The sequence below is a fragment of the Heterocephalus glaber genome, unplaced genomic scaffold (assembly GCF_053883595.1).
Source record: "Heterocephalus glaber isolate CG9 unplaced genomic scaffold, H.glaber_assembly_v1.0 deba00001762, whole genome shotgun sequence".
Lineage (NCBI taxonomy): Eukaryota > Metazoa > Chordata > Mammalia > Rodentia > Bathyergidae > Heterocephalus > Heterocephalus glaber.
The window spans coordinates 632,979-645,577 of record NW_028258459.1 but is presented as its reverse complement, the minus strand read 5'-3'; the positions used below and the strand labels follow the sequence as shown (position 1 = coordinate 645,577).

At 42.4% G+C, this 12,599-nt stretch overlaps 1 pseudogene; it reads right to left on the bottom strand.

Annotated features, from left to right (window-relative positions):
* Positions 1-6,205: 6,205 nt before the first annotated feature.
* LOC101719738 (histone deacetylase 1 pseudogene) lies at positions 6,206-7,684 on the bottom strand (annotated as a pseudogene).
* Between the last annotated feature and the right edge of the window lie 4,915 nt (positions 7,685-12,599).

The following is a 12,599-nucleotide window of genomic DNA, read 5'->3' as shown; positions in this document are numbered from 1 at the left end:
GCCCCAGCTCTGTCAGGGGTAGAGATGAGAGTGTGGAAGCCCCATCTCAGAAAGAGTGTCTCCAAACAATCCAGATATACCTAGTTTTTATTCCTGCACCACAAGGAACTATTTTCAACTGAGATCACACTGCCACTCAGCAGAGCTTGGGAGTCAGGTTCTTGATCTGAGGGGAGCAGATTCAGGTCCATAGTGGGCTGTGGTCCAGGCTCTGTTAGGACTCCAGGTGATGACGCCTAAGGAGAATTGGTAGACAGGGAAACTCCCCTCCCACTCTTGTATCAGATCCTGGTACATTGTTGGACATGGGGTCTACTGACTGCACCTCATTGGGTTAGAGTGACAGGAGGGCCTGTTGGGAGGTTCAGGCTTCAGGTGAGAGGAGTAGAGTGGGTGAGGGTCAATTAGGGGTCATGGTGATGGGCTGTGAGGGGAGTAGAGATGTCTCAACTCAGAAAGAGGGTCCTTAAACCATCGAGATCTCCCTCTCTTTTCATCCCTGGATCACACAGGGGCTGATTTGTTAGAATGAGCTACAGCCTCAGGGAACACTGGGAGGTAGTGCCTGGAACAGTGGGAAACAGAATCGGGTCCATAGAGGACTGGGGTACAGGCTCTGCCAGGAACCAAGGTGTTGATCCCTAGGGAGGAGGGAGGGACCTAAAGAATTCCTCTCTGTTCCTGTTGTCAGCCCTGGGAGACTTCGTGCATGTTGTAGGATTTGACATCCACTCACTGCTACTGCTCTGGGTCGGGTCCTGTTCTGGGCTGTGTGCTTCAGTTAACAGGAGCTGAGAGGCCCAGGCTCAGCTATGGGTCTTATTAAAGGGTTGTTGGAGGAGTGAAGAAGCCCCGCCCTAGAGAGTGGGATCTGAAACAATCCAGATTTACCTGTGCTGTCAGCCCTGGTCTCCGGGAAACAATTCTCCTATGGGGCCATAATTTTGCCTCGGGGAACCCAGAGCACAGAGTCACAACCTTGTTCTGAGATCCGGGCTTCAGGGGAGAGGGAGGAGTGGAGAAAATCTGGGCTGTTAGTTGAAGGTGAGGGCTGAGAGAAGATTGAGGAAGCCCCATCTCAGACAGAGAGTCCCAAATCATTCTGGAAAAGCCTCTGTTGCCTGCCCTGCAGAGAAGGTGCAGAATTCTCCAGCGAGCACTCCCTCTCACCTCACTGGGACCAGAGCACTGAACTTCAGGTGAGAGCGTGGAGGGTGTTGTTCTGAGGTCTATCCTTCAGGTGGGTGAAGATGGGACCTAGACTTGATTAGGTTAATTTCAGAAGCAGACGGAGGAGTGAAGAAACGCTACCCCAAGTGGAGGGTTCCCAAAGAACCCATATCTGCCTCTGCTGACGGCCCTGCACTGTCCAGTGGGGAACTCTCGGGTGAGCACTCCCTTCTGCCTCAGGGAACCCCTGGAATTCAGAGCCTGGTTCTGAGGCTCTTGCTGCAGATGGGAGCAGGAGAAAGAACCTGGGCTCATCTAGATCAAGTTGAGGGCTATGGGGTAAGTGTGGGAGCCCTAAACCAGATAGGGGGTTCCAGATGATACATACCTACCTGTGTTTTCAGCCCTGTCCCTGGGACACACTTGCCAGGGCACTCCACTTCCACTCCCCATGCCCATGATGAACTTTCTGCCTTAGAAATCCCCGAGTATCAGACACTTTGTTCAAAAGGGAACACACTGGGGCTGACATAAGACATGGGGTCCTGGCTTTGGGAGAGATGAAGGTGAGGTCTGAGGGAGGAGAGGGACCCCAAGGGGATGCCTTTTAGTGCCTCCTATCAGCCCTGTGAAGTCCCTGCAAAGTAGATGTATGAGATTCAATGACTTCAGCTTCTGGAGTCAGAGGGAGGTGAGGGCCTTGTTCTGAGGTCTGACTACACTTGATCTTAGCCAAAAGGCCGAGAAGTGATCTGAGGTCTGACTTTTAGGTGAGGGCAGCAGAGAGAACCTGTTACCAATCCAAGTGGGCTCCAAAGTGGGGCTTCCTCAATCCCAGCCCAGAGAGGGGCTCTGTGAACAAACCAGATCCATCTCTGTTGTCAGACAAGGGGGCAGACTTGTCAGAATGCCTCCCCTCCCCATTTGGGCCTCAGGGACCTGGAAGTCAGAGCCTTGGTGTGACACAGAACACTCAGGTAAACAGGGATGGGTGTTCAGCCTGCCAAGTACCAAGGTTAGGACCCAGAGGGAGGAATTAGGGGGCCCATCCCACTCCACTAGATAAAGCCCGTAGAGGACTTCTCTATTCCAGTTATCAGGCCTGGCAAGCCCTGGGCATGGGGCCTGGGTGTGTGGAACTTCAATTTGCATTGGTGAGGCTCTGAGAATAGTGACAGTCTTGGTCACAGAGGAGAGTGCGCTACACTCCAGGACAGAGTGGACCCCACAGAAGTTGGCCCCTGCTCTGAGTCCAAGAAAGCTCCATGCAGGGTTGTTAAGCAGGGGTCTCTAGTCTTCTACAACAGGGTCTGAGGGACTCTAAGGTGTTTGAAGAAGGAGCAAGGCCTCAGGGAAGATACAGCCCCTGGCCCAGTCAGGATGAGAAATGAGGCAGGACTGCGGGCCCCAGGACACATGACAGAAGGGACCCAGCCTGCCTAATCTTTCAATCTGAGTGCTGTTCTGCATTCCCACCTAGAGTCTGAGGGAGGAGACTCAGGCTCTCAGAGGGGTGGGCTGCTTCCAGGATCAAAGGGAGGACTTACAGGGACATTGAGGGGACATTGCATCTTACATCAGAGGGTGACCTCCACTCAGACGTCAGCCCCTGGGAGACACAGTGCACCTTTGGCCCTGGCTCTTGGTGTCAGGCCGGAGGGGGCCTTGGTGTGATCCGTGTGACCTCGGGTCAGCAGATCCAACACATGGGAAGCCTGGCCCTGCTGGCAGGCTGGGGCAGCCTCAGGCAGGACTGTGTACAAGAGTCACCCTGCCCGGACTTCCACCTCTGCTGTCCTAGAGAGATGGTGGACTTGATTTACCAGAAGCATCTTCAGGACAGCAGCTGGGAAATGTGAACACCTGGGCCTGCACCAGACAAGGGAGGGCCTCCGGATCCTACTTCTCTGTCAGTCTGGGGAAACCCATACACAGACTTCCAGATGTGCTGCATTTTTGTCTCCCTGGTCTCAGGGAGGGCTTTGCTCTGAGGATCTTCACCAGGTCACGGGAGGAGACGCCTTCTGTCAGCAAAGGGAGCAGGTGGGATCTGCCAGGAATCAAGAGAGGCACTTGGGTGAGCACTGAAGGTTGTTTTAATTGATACATGTTTGTTATACATAATGATTACATTCATTGAGGGGAGCTGGTATAAGTACATGACCACGTTCATTCTTTTTTCTAATTTCCTTTCCCTCTCTTTCCTGCTGTCCCTCCCTGCGTCTCTTGGATATATATACATATACATATATACATATATATATATATACATATATACATATATATATATATATATATAACATATTTCTAGTATATCATAGGGATTGGGTACATGTGCAAATTTTACAATTCACACTTTTTAAAAATCTAATATCCTTCCCCTCTTCCCTCCTCTCTCCTCTCCAGCTATGGCTCCCTTCCAATACGCTAAAGATCTATCTCACTATTTATTATTACCCATATTTTATTTTGCTTTTTATTTATATTTTGGGTTTTGCACATAAGAGAAACCATATAACATTAAACTCGCGTGTATGTGATTTAGTTCATATAACTGTATGGCCTCAAGGTGCGTCCATTTTCCTCTAAAGGACCCAAGTTTACCCCTTTGTATGGTAGAGTAGTATTGTGCATCCATCCCACAAGTTCTTTATCCATTCATCTGTTGATGAACATTTAGGCTCTTTCCAAGATTTAGCTGCTGTGAACTGTGCTGCTATACACATGGTATTGCATGTGTCACTGTGATATGGTGTCTTTAATTCTCTACAGAATGTACCTATGAGTGGAATAGGTTGAATGCAATTTTTGTATTATTTTTCTAAATAATCTCAATACTGATTTCCATATCATTTGTACCACTTTACATGCCCACCAACAATGAAGAAGGGTTCCTTTCTACATGCAGGTTTGCCATCATTTGATATTTGATTTCTTTTTTTTTTAGCAAACATTTATTGCTACGTTTTAGATATACGTAATGGTAACATTAATGGTAACATTCGTCGTAGGGAATTTGTACCATTACATGATATATCTTGCTCCTTTATTTCCCTATCCCCCCCCTTTATGTACAAAAGTTTTGTTTCCATGTTTTCCTTCTATTTTCTTTCTTGTGCCAGAAAGCCATTATTTAAGAAGATGAATTCTGTGTTGTTGATTTTGCTTTTCTAGGTCTGTTCTGTTTCCTATGAATGTTAGGATATTTTCTCCTGTTCTGTGAGGAATGAGATTGGTATTTTGTTTGGATTTCATTACATCTGCATAACATTTTTGTAAATATTGCCATTTTGACAATAATGGTTCTGCCTTCCTAGGAAGAAGAATATTTTTCCATTTTTCGATATCCTTTTTCAGAGTACTGTAGTTCTCATTGTAGAGGTCTTTCACCTCCTTGGTTATATTAATTCCCAAATACTTAATTTTTATGCTATTACGAAAGTTTCTGTTTCCTTCATTTCTTTTTCGGTGAGTTTATTACTGGTGTGCAGGAACGCTGTTGATTTTTTGTGTTGGTTTTTTAAACCTGCTACACTACTGTATTGGTTATTAATTCTAGGAGCCTTTCAGTGGAGTTTTGAGGTCTATGTAGAGGATCATGTCATCTGCAAAAAATTATAATTTAATTCTGCCTTTCATATACATATTCCTTTAATTTCTTTCTCTTAACAGATTTCTCTGGCTAATATTTTGTGAATTATATGGATTAGGAGCGGTAACAGCATAAACCCTTCTTTTGTTACTGATTTTAGAAAAGTTTTCAACTTCACATTTAATATGTTTTGGGCATTGATTTATCATACATGACCATTATCAAATGAAGATAACCTATTTTCTTCAGGTTTTTTTTATCACATTGGATTTTGTCAAATGTTTTTTCTGCATCTATTGAGATGATCATGGATTATTTTTGTCATTGCTTGTGTTTATGCAGTGTATTTTATTTTTGATTTGTGCATGTTGTACCATCCCTGCATCCCTGGAATGAATCCTACTTAGTCATGATATGTGATCTTTTGGATACTTTGGTGCATTCTATTTGCCAGTTTCTTATTGAGGATTTTTGGCTCTATGTTCATTCTAGTGATTGACCTGTAGTTTTCTTTTTTGGTTGGATCTTTTTCTGCTTTGGGGATCAGTGTAAAGCTTGTTTTGGGGAATGATTTGGGGAATATTGCTTCCATTTCAATTTTATTAAAGAGTTTGAAGAATATTGGCATTAGATCTTTTCTGAAGTTTTTTGTAGAATTTGGCAGTGAATGTGTCAGGAACTGGGCTTTTCTTAGTTGTGTTTTTTTTCCTATAAATTCAATTTTATTTAATGATATTGGAGTAGTTGGGATTTTTATGTCATCTTGGTTCTGGACTGGCAGTTTTTGTGTATGTAGGAATTTATACATTTCTTCTGAGTTCTCCATTTTTCTAGTAAAGTTTCTTAAAATAGGTACCAATGGTCCTGAGAATTTTAACAGAGCCCATTTGATTTTACCTTTTTCATTTCTTTTTTTTAAATATAGAAATGGACCATTTTATTACAAAGAGTCTCACAAAAATGAAAATGTCTCAAAACAAATGAAGCTAGACTACCGACCTCCACCTGCAGAACTGGGGGAAGACAAGAGGGCAGTGTGAGCTTCTTAGCTCACTGGGGGCCAGTGTGAGGTTATGAGAACAGAACCAATCTAAAAATGGCTGATGTTACCTTAGGAGCCCAAAGAACAAGGGGCCCCTGAAGAAGCATCCATCCCTTCTAGAACACTTAACAGGGGTCCTTTTCCAAAGCTACAGAGGAGGCCCTCAGCCTGCCAGGATTTTGTCTTATGGCTGCATTGCTCCATCTAAATCTGTACCCTTTATGGTTTAAAACTAAAACTTGGGGAAGGATGGGGAGCAAGCCAGCTGCCAGAAGAGTTCCCTCAGCATAGCTGCCCTGCACTTAAGGGCCCTGGCTCCTATCTAGTCCCTAAGGACATTTATATTTAATATACTTTATATAAATATACAGAGAAATAGAAAATAAAAAATCTGAGGGGTTAGAGGGAGAAAGGTAGGGAACTTGGCAAGAAGCCCGAGCTGGAGAGGTCTGCTTAGGCCAACTTGACCTCTTCTTTGGCCCCTTTGGCTTCTGGCTTCTCCTCCTTGGTTTTCTCCTCTTCTGTGACCTCTTTTTTCTCTTCTGGGTCTTTTTCTTTCTCATCTTCTGTTTTAACTCTCTTGGCTTTCTTGAAGTTAGAAGAGTTCTTGCGGCCCCCTTCTCCCTCCTCATCGGAGTCAGAGACCTCTTCCTCACAGGCAATTTGTTTGTCAGAGGAACAGATTGAGATGCGCTTGTCAGGATCCTCTTCGTCCTCATCGCCACTCTCCTCCGGGATGGCATCCTCAGGAATTGCCTGCATTTGGACCCCAGGTGGGTGGGGCAGCAGTCTCAGGTTCTCAAAGAGCCGCTGTTTGATCTTCTCCAGGTGCTCCTTAGTGTTCTGGTTCGTCATATTGGAAGAACTGATGTGAAGCTTGAAATCTGGTCCAAAGTATTGGAAGTAGTCATTGCATGGAAGTTCATTAGGGATCTCTGCGTCTAGAGCCACAGCTGTTTTGTATGTCCAGCACCGAGCAACATTACGAATGGTATAACCACCTCCTCCCAGCATCAGCATAGGTAGGTTGAAGCTTTTGACAAATTCCACACACTTGGCATGCCCTTTGATGGTCAGATTGAAGCAACCCAGGCGATCCCCAGAGAGGGAGTCTGAACCACACTGTAAGACCACTGCACTAGGCTGGAACATCTCCATTACTTTGGACATGACCGGCTTGAAAATGGCCTCATAGGACTCATTATCAATCCCATCTCGGAGTGGGTAGTCAACAGCATAATACTTGCCTTTGCCAGCCCCAATATCCCGTAGGTCCCCGGTTCCTGTGAAGTACTCTCCATACTTATGAAAGGACACAGTCATGACCCAGTCTGTGGTATAGAAGGCCTCTTCCACGCCATCGCCATGGTGAATATCAATGTCAATATACAGCACTCTCTGGTGATATTTTAGCAGTTCCAGGATGGCCAAGATGATATTGACGTAACAGAAGCCAGATGCCTTCTTTGCATGGTGCAGGCCCCTGGCCCAATTCACAGCGATGTCTGTCTGCTGCTTATTAAGTTTCACAGCACTTGCCACAGAGCCACCAGCAGACAACTGACAGAACTCAAACAGGCCATTGAATACTGGACAGTCCTCACCAACGTTGAATCCCTACATCTGCTTGCTGTACTCAGACATGTTATCTGGACAGATGGAGCGCAAGAATTTAATGTAGTCATCACTGTGGTACTTGGTCATCTCCTCAGCATTGGCTTTGTGAGGGCGATAGATTTCCATCTTTCGGTAGAGACCATAGTTCAGCAGCAAATTGTGAGTCATGCGGATTCGGTGAGGCTTCATTGGGTGGCCTTGTCCATAATAGTAATTTCCAACATCCCCTGCAGAAGAGTGACAGCTTCAGTAACAGAGACACACATTCCCAGAAGGGGAGCCCAGAAATTTTTACAGCAAACACCCAGGCAAACTTCTTTCTAGCTCATTTCTAGTTTCCAAGATTCTCTCCCACTTTGAGGAATGGTAATTACAGAAGAAACAAAACTAAAAGCAAGGAACCCTAGTGAGGGCAGCACTTAAGGATGAGTCATAGGCACTAGAGAGGATGAGGGGTTTATATACCTTTTTCATTTCTAATTGCTCAGATTTGGGTCATTTCTTTCCTTGTTTTGGTAAGACTGGCTAGGAGTTTGTCAGTTTTGTTTATTCTGTCAGAGAACCAACTCTTCAATTCATTGATTCTTTGTACTTTTTTAGTCTCAATTTTATTAATTTCTGCTTTGATTTTTATAATTTCCTTCCTTGTAATAGCTTTGCACTGAGATTATTCTCATTTTTCTAGGACTTCGAGGTGCACCATTAAGTTATTCATTTGGGCTCTCCCTGTTTTTCTGATGTGGGTATTCATTGCTATAAACTTCTCTCTTAAGACTGCTTTCATTGTGTCCCATAGTTTCTAGTATATTGTACTGGCATTATTATTTGATTCTAGGAACTGTCTAATTTCTCCCTTGACTTCTTCTGTGACCCACTGATATTTCAAGAGGGTATTATCTACTTTTCATGTGTCTGTAAATTGTCTTCCTTCAATTTCTTTTGCCATTGACTACTCATTTCATTGCACTCTGATCTAATAATATGCATGGAATAATTCCTATTCTTTTACACTTACTTAAGCATGCTTTATCAGCTAGCAAGGAATCTAGTTTGAAGCGAGTCCCATGTGCTGCTGAGAAGAATGTGTAGTCTATTGTTGTTCAGTTGAACACTGTAGCTGTCCATTAAGTCCATTCTTTTGGAGGTTGGTTCAACTCTGATATTTCCTTCTTGATTTTTTGCCTAGAAGATCTGTCTATTTGTGACAGTGTGGTAGAGTTCCCTGATTATAATTGTGTTAGTTTTAATCTGATTTTTTATGCCCATCAGCGTTTCTTTATGAAGTTCGGTGTGTCAGTGATTGGTGTATGTTTATAATTGTTACCTCTCCCTTTTGAATTGGTCCTATACCGAATATGTGGTGACCTTCTACATCTCTTTTGATTAGTTTGGGCTTGAAATGCACTTTGTCTGAAATTAGGACAGCTACTCCTGCTTTTTTCCATTTTCCTGTTACAAAGAATATTGTTTCCCATCCTTTGATCTCAAATCTGTGAATTCCTTTTTAATTAAATGCGTTTCTTGTATATTGACTATGATTGAGTTTTGCTTCTTGAGCCATTCTATCAATATATGTCTTTTGATTAGGTAATTGAGAGTTGTTCCTGAAAGATATTGATTTATTCCTGTCATTGCATCATTTTCCTGTTGCTGATTTCCTTATATTTTTCTCTTCTAGTTAACAGCTCATCCTGTCAAATGTATTCATTCTATTGGACTTGTTGGCATTGTTGGTTTAGTTATCTCTTTCTAGCACATCCTTGAAAATTTTTTTGTAATGCTGGCTTTGTGGTCATGAGTTTCTTGAGATGCCCCTTGTCATAGAAGTAACTCATTTCTCCTTAAATTTTGAAGGAACCTTTTGAAGGATATGTAAGTAAGGTTTGGAATTTGCTATCTTTTAAGACTTGAAACACTTTAATCCAAACCTTTCTGGCCTTTAAGATTTTTGGTGAGAAATCTACAGTTATTCTAATGGATTTACCTTTGGAATTGATTTGTTGCTTTTCTCTAACAGCTATTAAGATTCTGTTTCTGTGTTGGACTTCCGGTAACCTGACAACAATATGACACAGAGAGGTTCTCTGTTGGTCATGACTGTTTGGAGTTCTGCATGCCTCACTCATCTGCACATTTATTTCTTTCCCTATGTTTCAGAAGTTTTCTGTTATTATTTCCATAAGGATATTTTTATACCATTTGTGCTAATTTTGGATTTTTTAGTTATTCAAATTACTCTTAGATTAGTATTTTTTGCACCATGTAGCATGTGTTGGATATATTCTTCATGTTCTTTTGTTGCTTTAAAGTGTCTTTGAAAGCATCCCTATCTTCTGATTCTGAAATTCTGTCCTCATGTTGCTCTTCTGTGCTGTCCATACTTATAATACCTAATCTCCTAAATTTCTCTTTGAAATATTTTCATGAACTCTTTTTTTTGGTACCAGAGATAGAACACGGGTCCTTGCACTTGCACAGGAGGCGGCGAAACCACTGAGCTAAATCCCCAGCCCTCATGGACTCTTTTTTTTTTTTTTTTTTGGTACCAGGGATTGAACTTGGGTCCTTGAGCTTGTGAGGCAGGCGGTGGAACCACTGAGCTAAATCCCTGGCCCGACTCTTAATACTTTAGTAAATACTTCATTAATATTTTGCATCAAGCTGGGTGTTGTGGCACATATCTGTAATCCCAACACTCAGGAGGCTGAGGCAGGAGGATCGCTGTAAGTTTAAGGCCAGCCTGGGCTACACAGTGAGTTCAAGGCCAGCTTGAACTACATAGTGAAACCTTGGCTCAAAAAATATTTTATTTCATTTTTTTAGCTCAGCTAGCTTTTGATTAATATCTTCTGAACCTCCTGGATCCTTTTGGTTATTATTTCCATTATCTGTTCAGTTATTTTTTTTCTGTGATCTTGCTGAGCAGGATCTGTTTGATCTATTTTCTCAACTCTTCTGTTTTCTTTCTCAGTAATTCTAAAGTATAGCTTATATTTTTCTTTCCCTCATTGCTTTCTGGATTGGCTTTGGGGGAGTTTGGAGTTTTGGGAGGCATTTTCTAGCTTTACCTTCTCATGTTTCTATTTTGCTTTTGTCTGTTACTTTTCTTACTTTTCTTTTGTGCTGAAGTTAATGCCACTTAATGGAAAGACACTGATGTTCCTATAGAGCTTTGTTTGGTTTTAGTTAGCTTTTGAGTGAGTACTTTGGCATAGGTAACTACAGTCTTTTGCCTCTGTCCTAAGATCTGACCAACTCTTGGGAGGACAGGATGCTGTATAATTGGCCCAATACCAAATTATGTAGGATTGCGCCCTGGTCTTGTTAATGTCAAAATGTAATCTGACTATCGGGTACAGAGAAAACCCATTAATGCCAACAATTATGGGACCTTGGCAATGTAAAGCAAATCAGCTACAGTGGCATCATCCAAGGCAAATTGGATATTCACATACATTAAAAAGCAATTAGTTACCACCCTTAACCATAGAGTAGAAATCTGCAATTATATTATAAACATTAAGACGAGCCAAATATCAAGATAAGGCTAATATGTACTGAATGTGACACCTATAGCTCCACTGATGTTAAAAATAATTCAAGTTATTGTATAATGTTAAGTAATTTATAAAGATTAAGAAAGCTTAATGTTTATTATATTAAAGACATAAGGGGGCTTAGAAAGGGGTAATACTGGAAGAAAACTTTGAAAGCTCTAGGACAGTAGTGGGAAACCTATGGCAAGCATGTTATTTATTTTTCTTTTAAGACAAAAGATTTTAATGTATGCGATGCTTTTCCTAAATCAAAACCTTACTATTCAGGTTTAATTGCAGTGTTGGCACTTTCTGATAAAGAAGTGGGTTTTGGGTTGCAGTTTGTTCAACTATATCCAAAAGTTTCACCCTCATTGCTCTAGGATATGAGGAGGAGGAGAGAAAAGTTGGAGAAAAGATTCTTTAATAACTAGAAGGGTGTTTACAGAATTAGGTAAATGTAACAACAAAAAAACTCTCGAGAAATTGAACAGAATAGAATAAAGGGAGAAAAGGAAAGACATTATACGGAGAATAACAATATGGAAAATTAAAAGTGAAAAAGAAAACAAGAAGTGAGAAAAAGATAAGAAAAATGTTAGAAATTTTTTTTGTGTGTGTGATTTTGAACCAATAGTTTCCTTCTGGGATCTGGAATTTTGGAACCTATCAACTCTCAATTTTTTCAGACATCCCTCTACTTTTCACAGGCTGTGTACAAGTCACAAACTGTCCTTGCTCACAGTAGTAGATCGGGACGGGACCCAGACCCCAGATCTGTGTTAGATGCAAGCAGATGGGCAAAGGCTTAAAAAGCCAAGGCTGAGACTTTGAAATCCAGAGCAACTCAGACTGGACCTGGGCTCTGGCTGCTGGGAGTGAGACCTCTTCTTTTGCCAAACAAGCTCAAAGTTTTCAATGGGTCTCTTTCTGGCCACATCCCCCTCCATTGCCATTTCCTGAGAATATCTCTCACCAAGTCACTGTGGGAGGATACCATTTGGAACCCTGAAGAAATGCTGTCCTGTAGCTGTTCTGAGTTCTAGGTTCAAATATTCTACCCTTTTCTGGACTAGCACCCAAACATGTGAACTCTCCAAGGATATGGCAGGCACTTGCGGAGGGTTCAGTCCCCTGCTGTTTCCTGTGTAAGGACTCCGTTAGAGCAGAAATCCACACTGTCCCTGCAGATCACAGCATCTGCAAGTCCATTGAACCAGTGCCTTTCCTCCTGGGGACCTCCTGGAGTGCCCAGGTTTCACTTTGGTTCTACAGTGTCAGTCTTCTTTCCCAAGAATCAGAAGCCAGAGAGAAAGACGGGGCTATTTTGTTCTCTTCTCTGCGTTCTGATCTGTCTCTTGAACTCCGTAGTTTTTAATTTTCCCGTCATTTCATTTCAGATTTCTTGGGATATATCTCTCTTTTTTGTTTTCCTTTTGGTTTTTGTCCCCAAGATGTGATTTTCCAGAGTCTATATTTTGAATCTTGGAGAGGCTGAATCGCTGTTGCTCACCACTCTTCTATTCTCTATCATTTTGAAGGTAATCCACACCCATGAAAAAGGAAACCCGTAGAGCCTGGCTTTCCATGTTTTCAGTTTTGCACTTCCCAGTGATAGGGGCTCTATGCAACTCACTTTCAT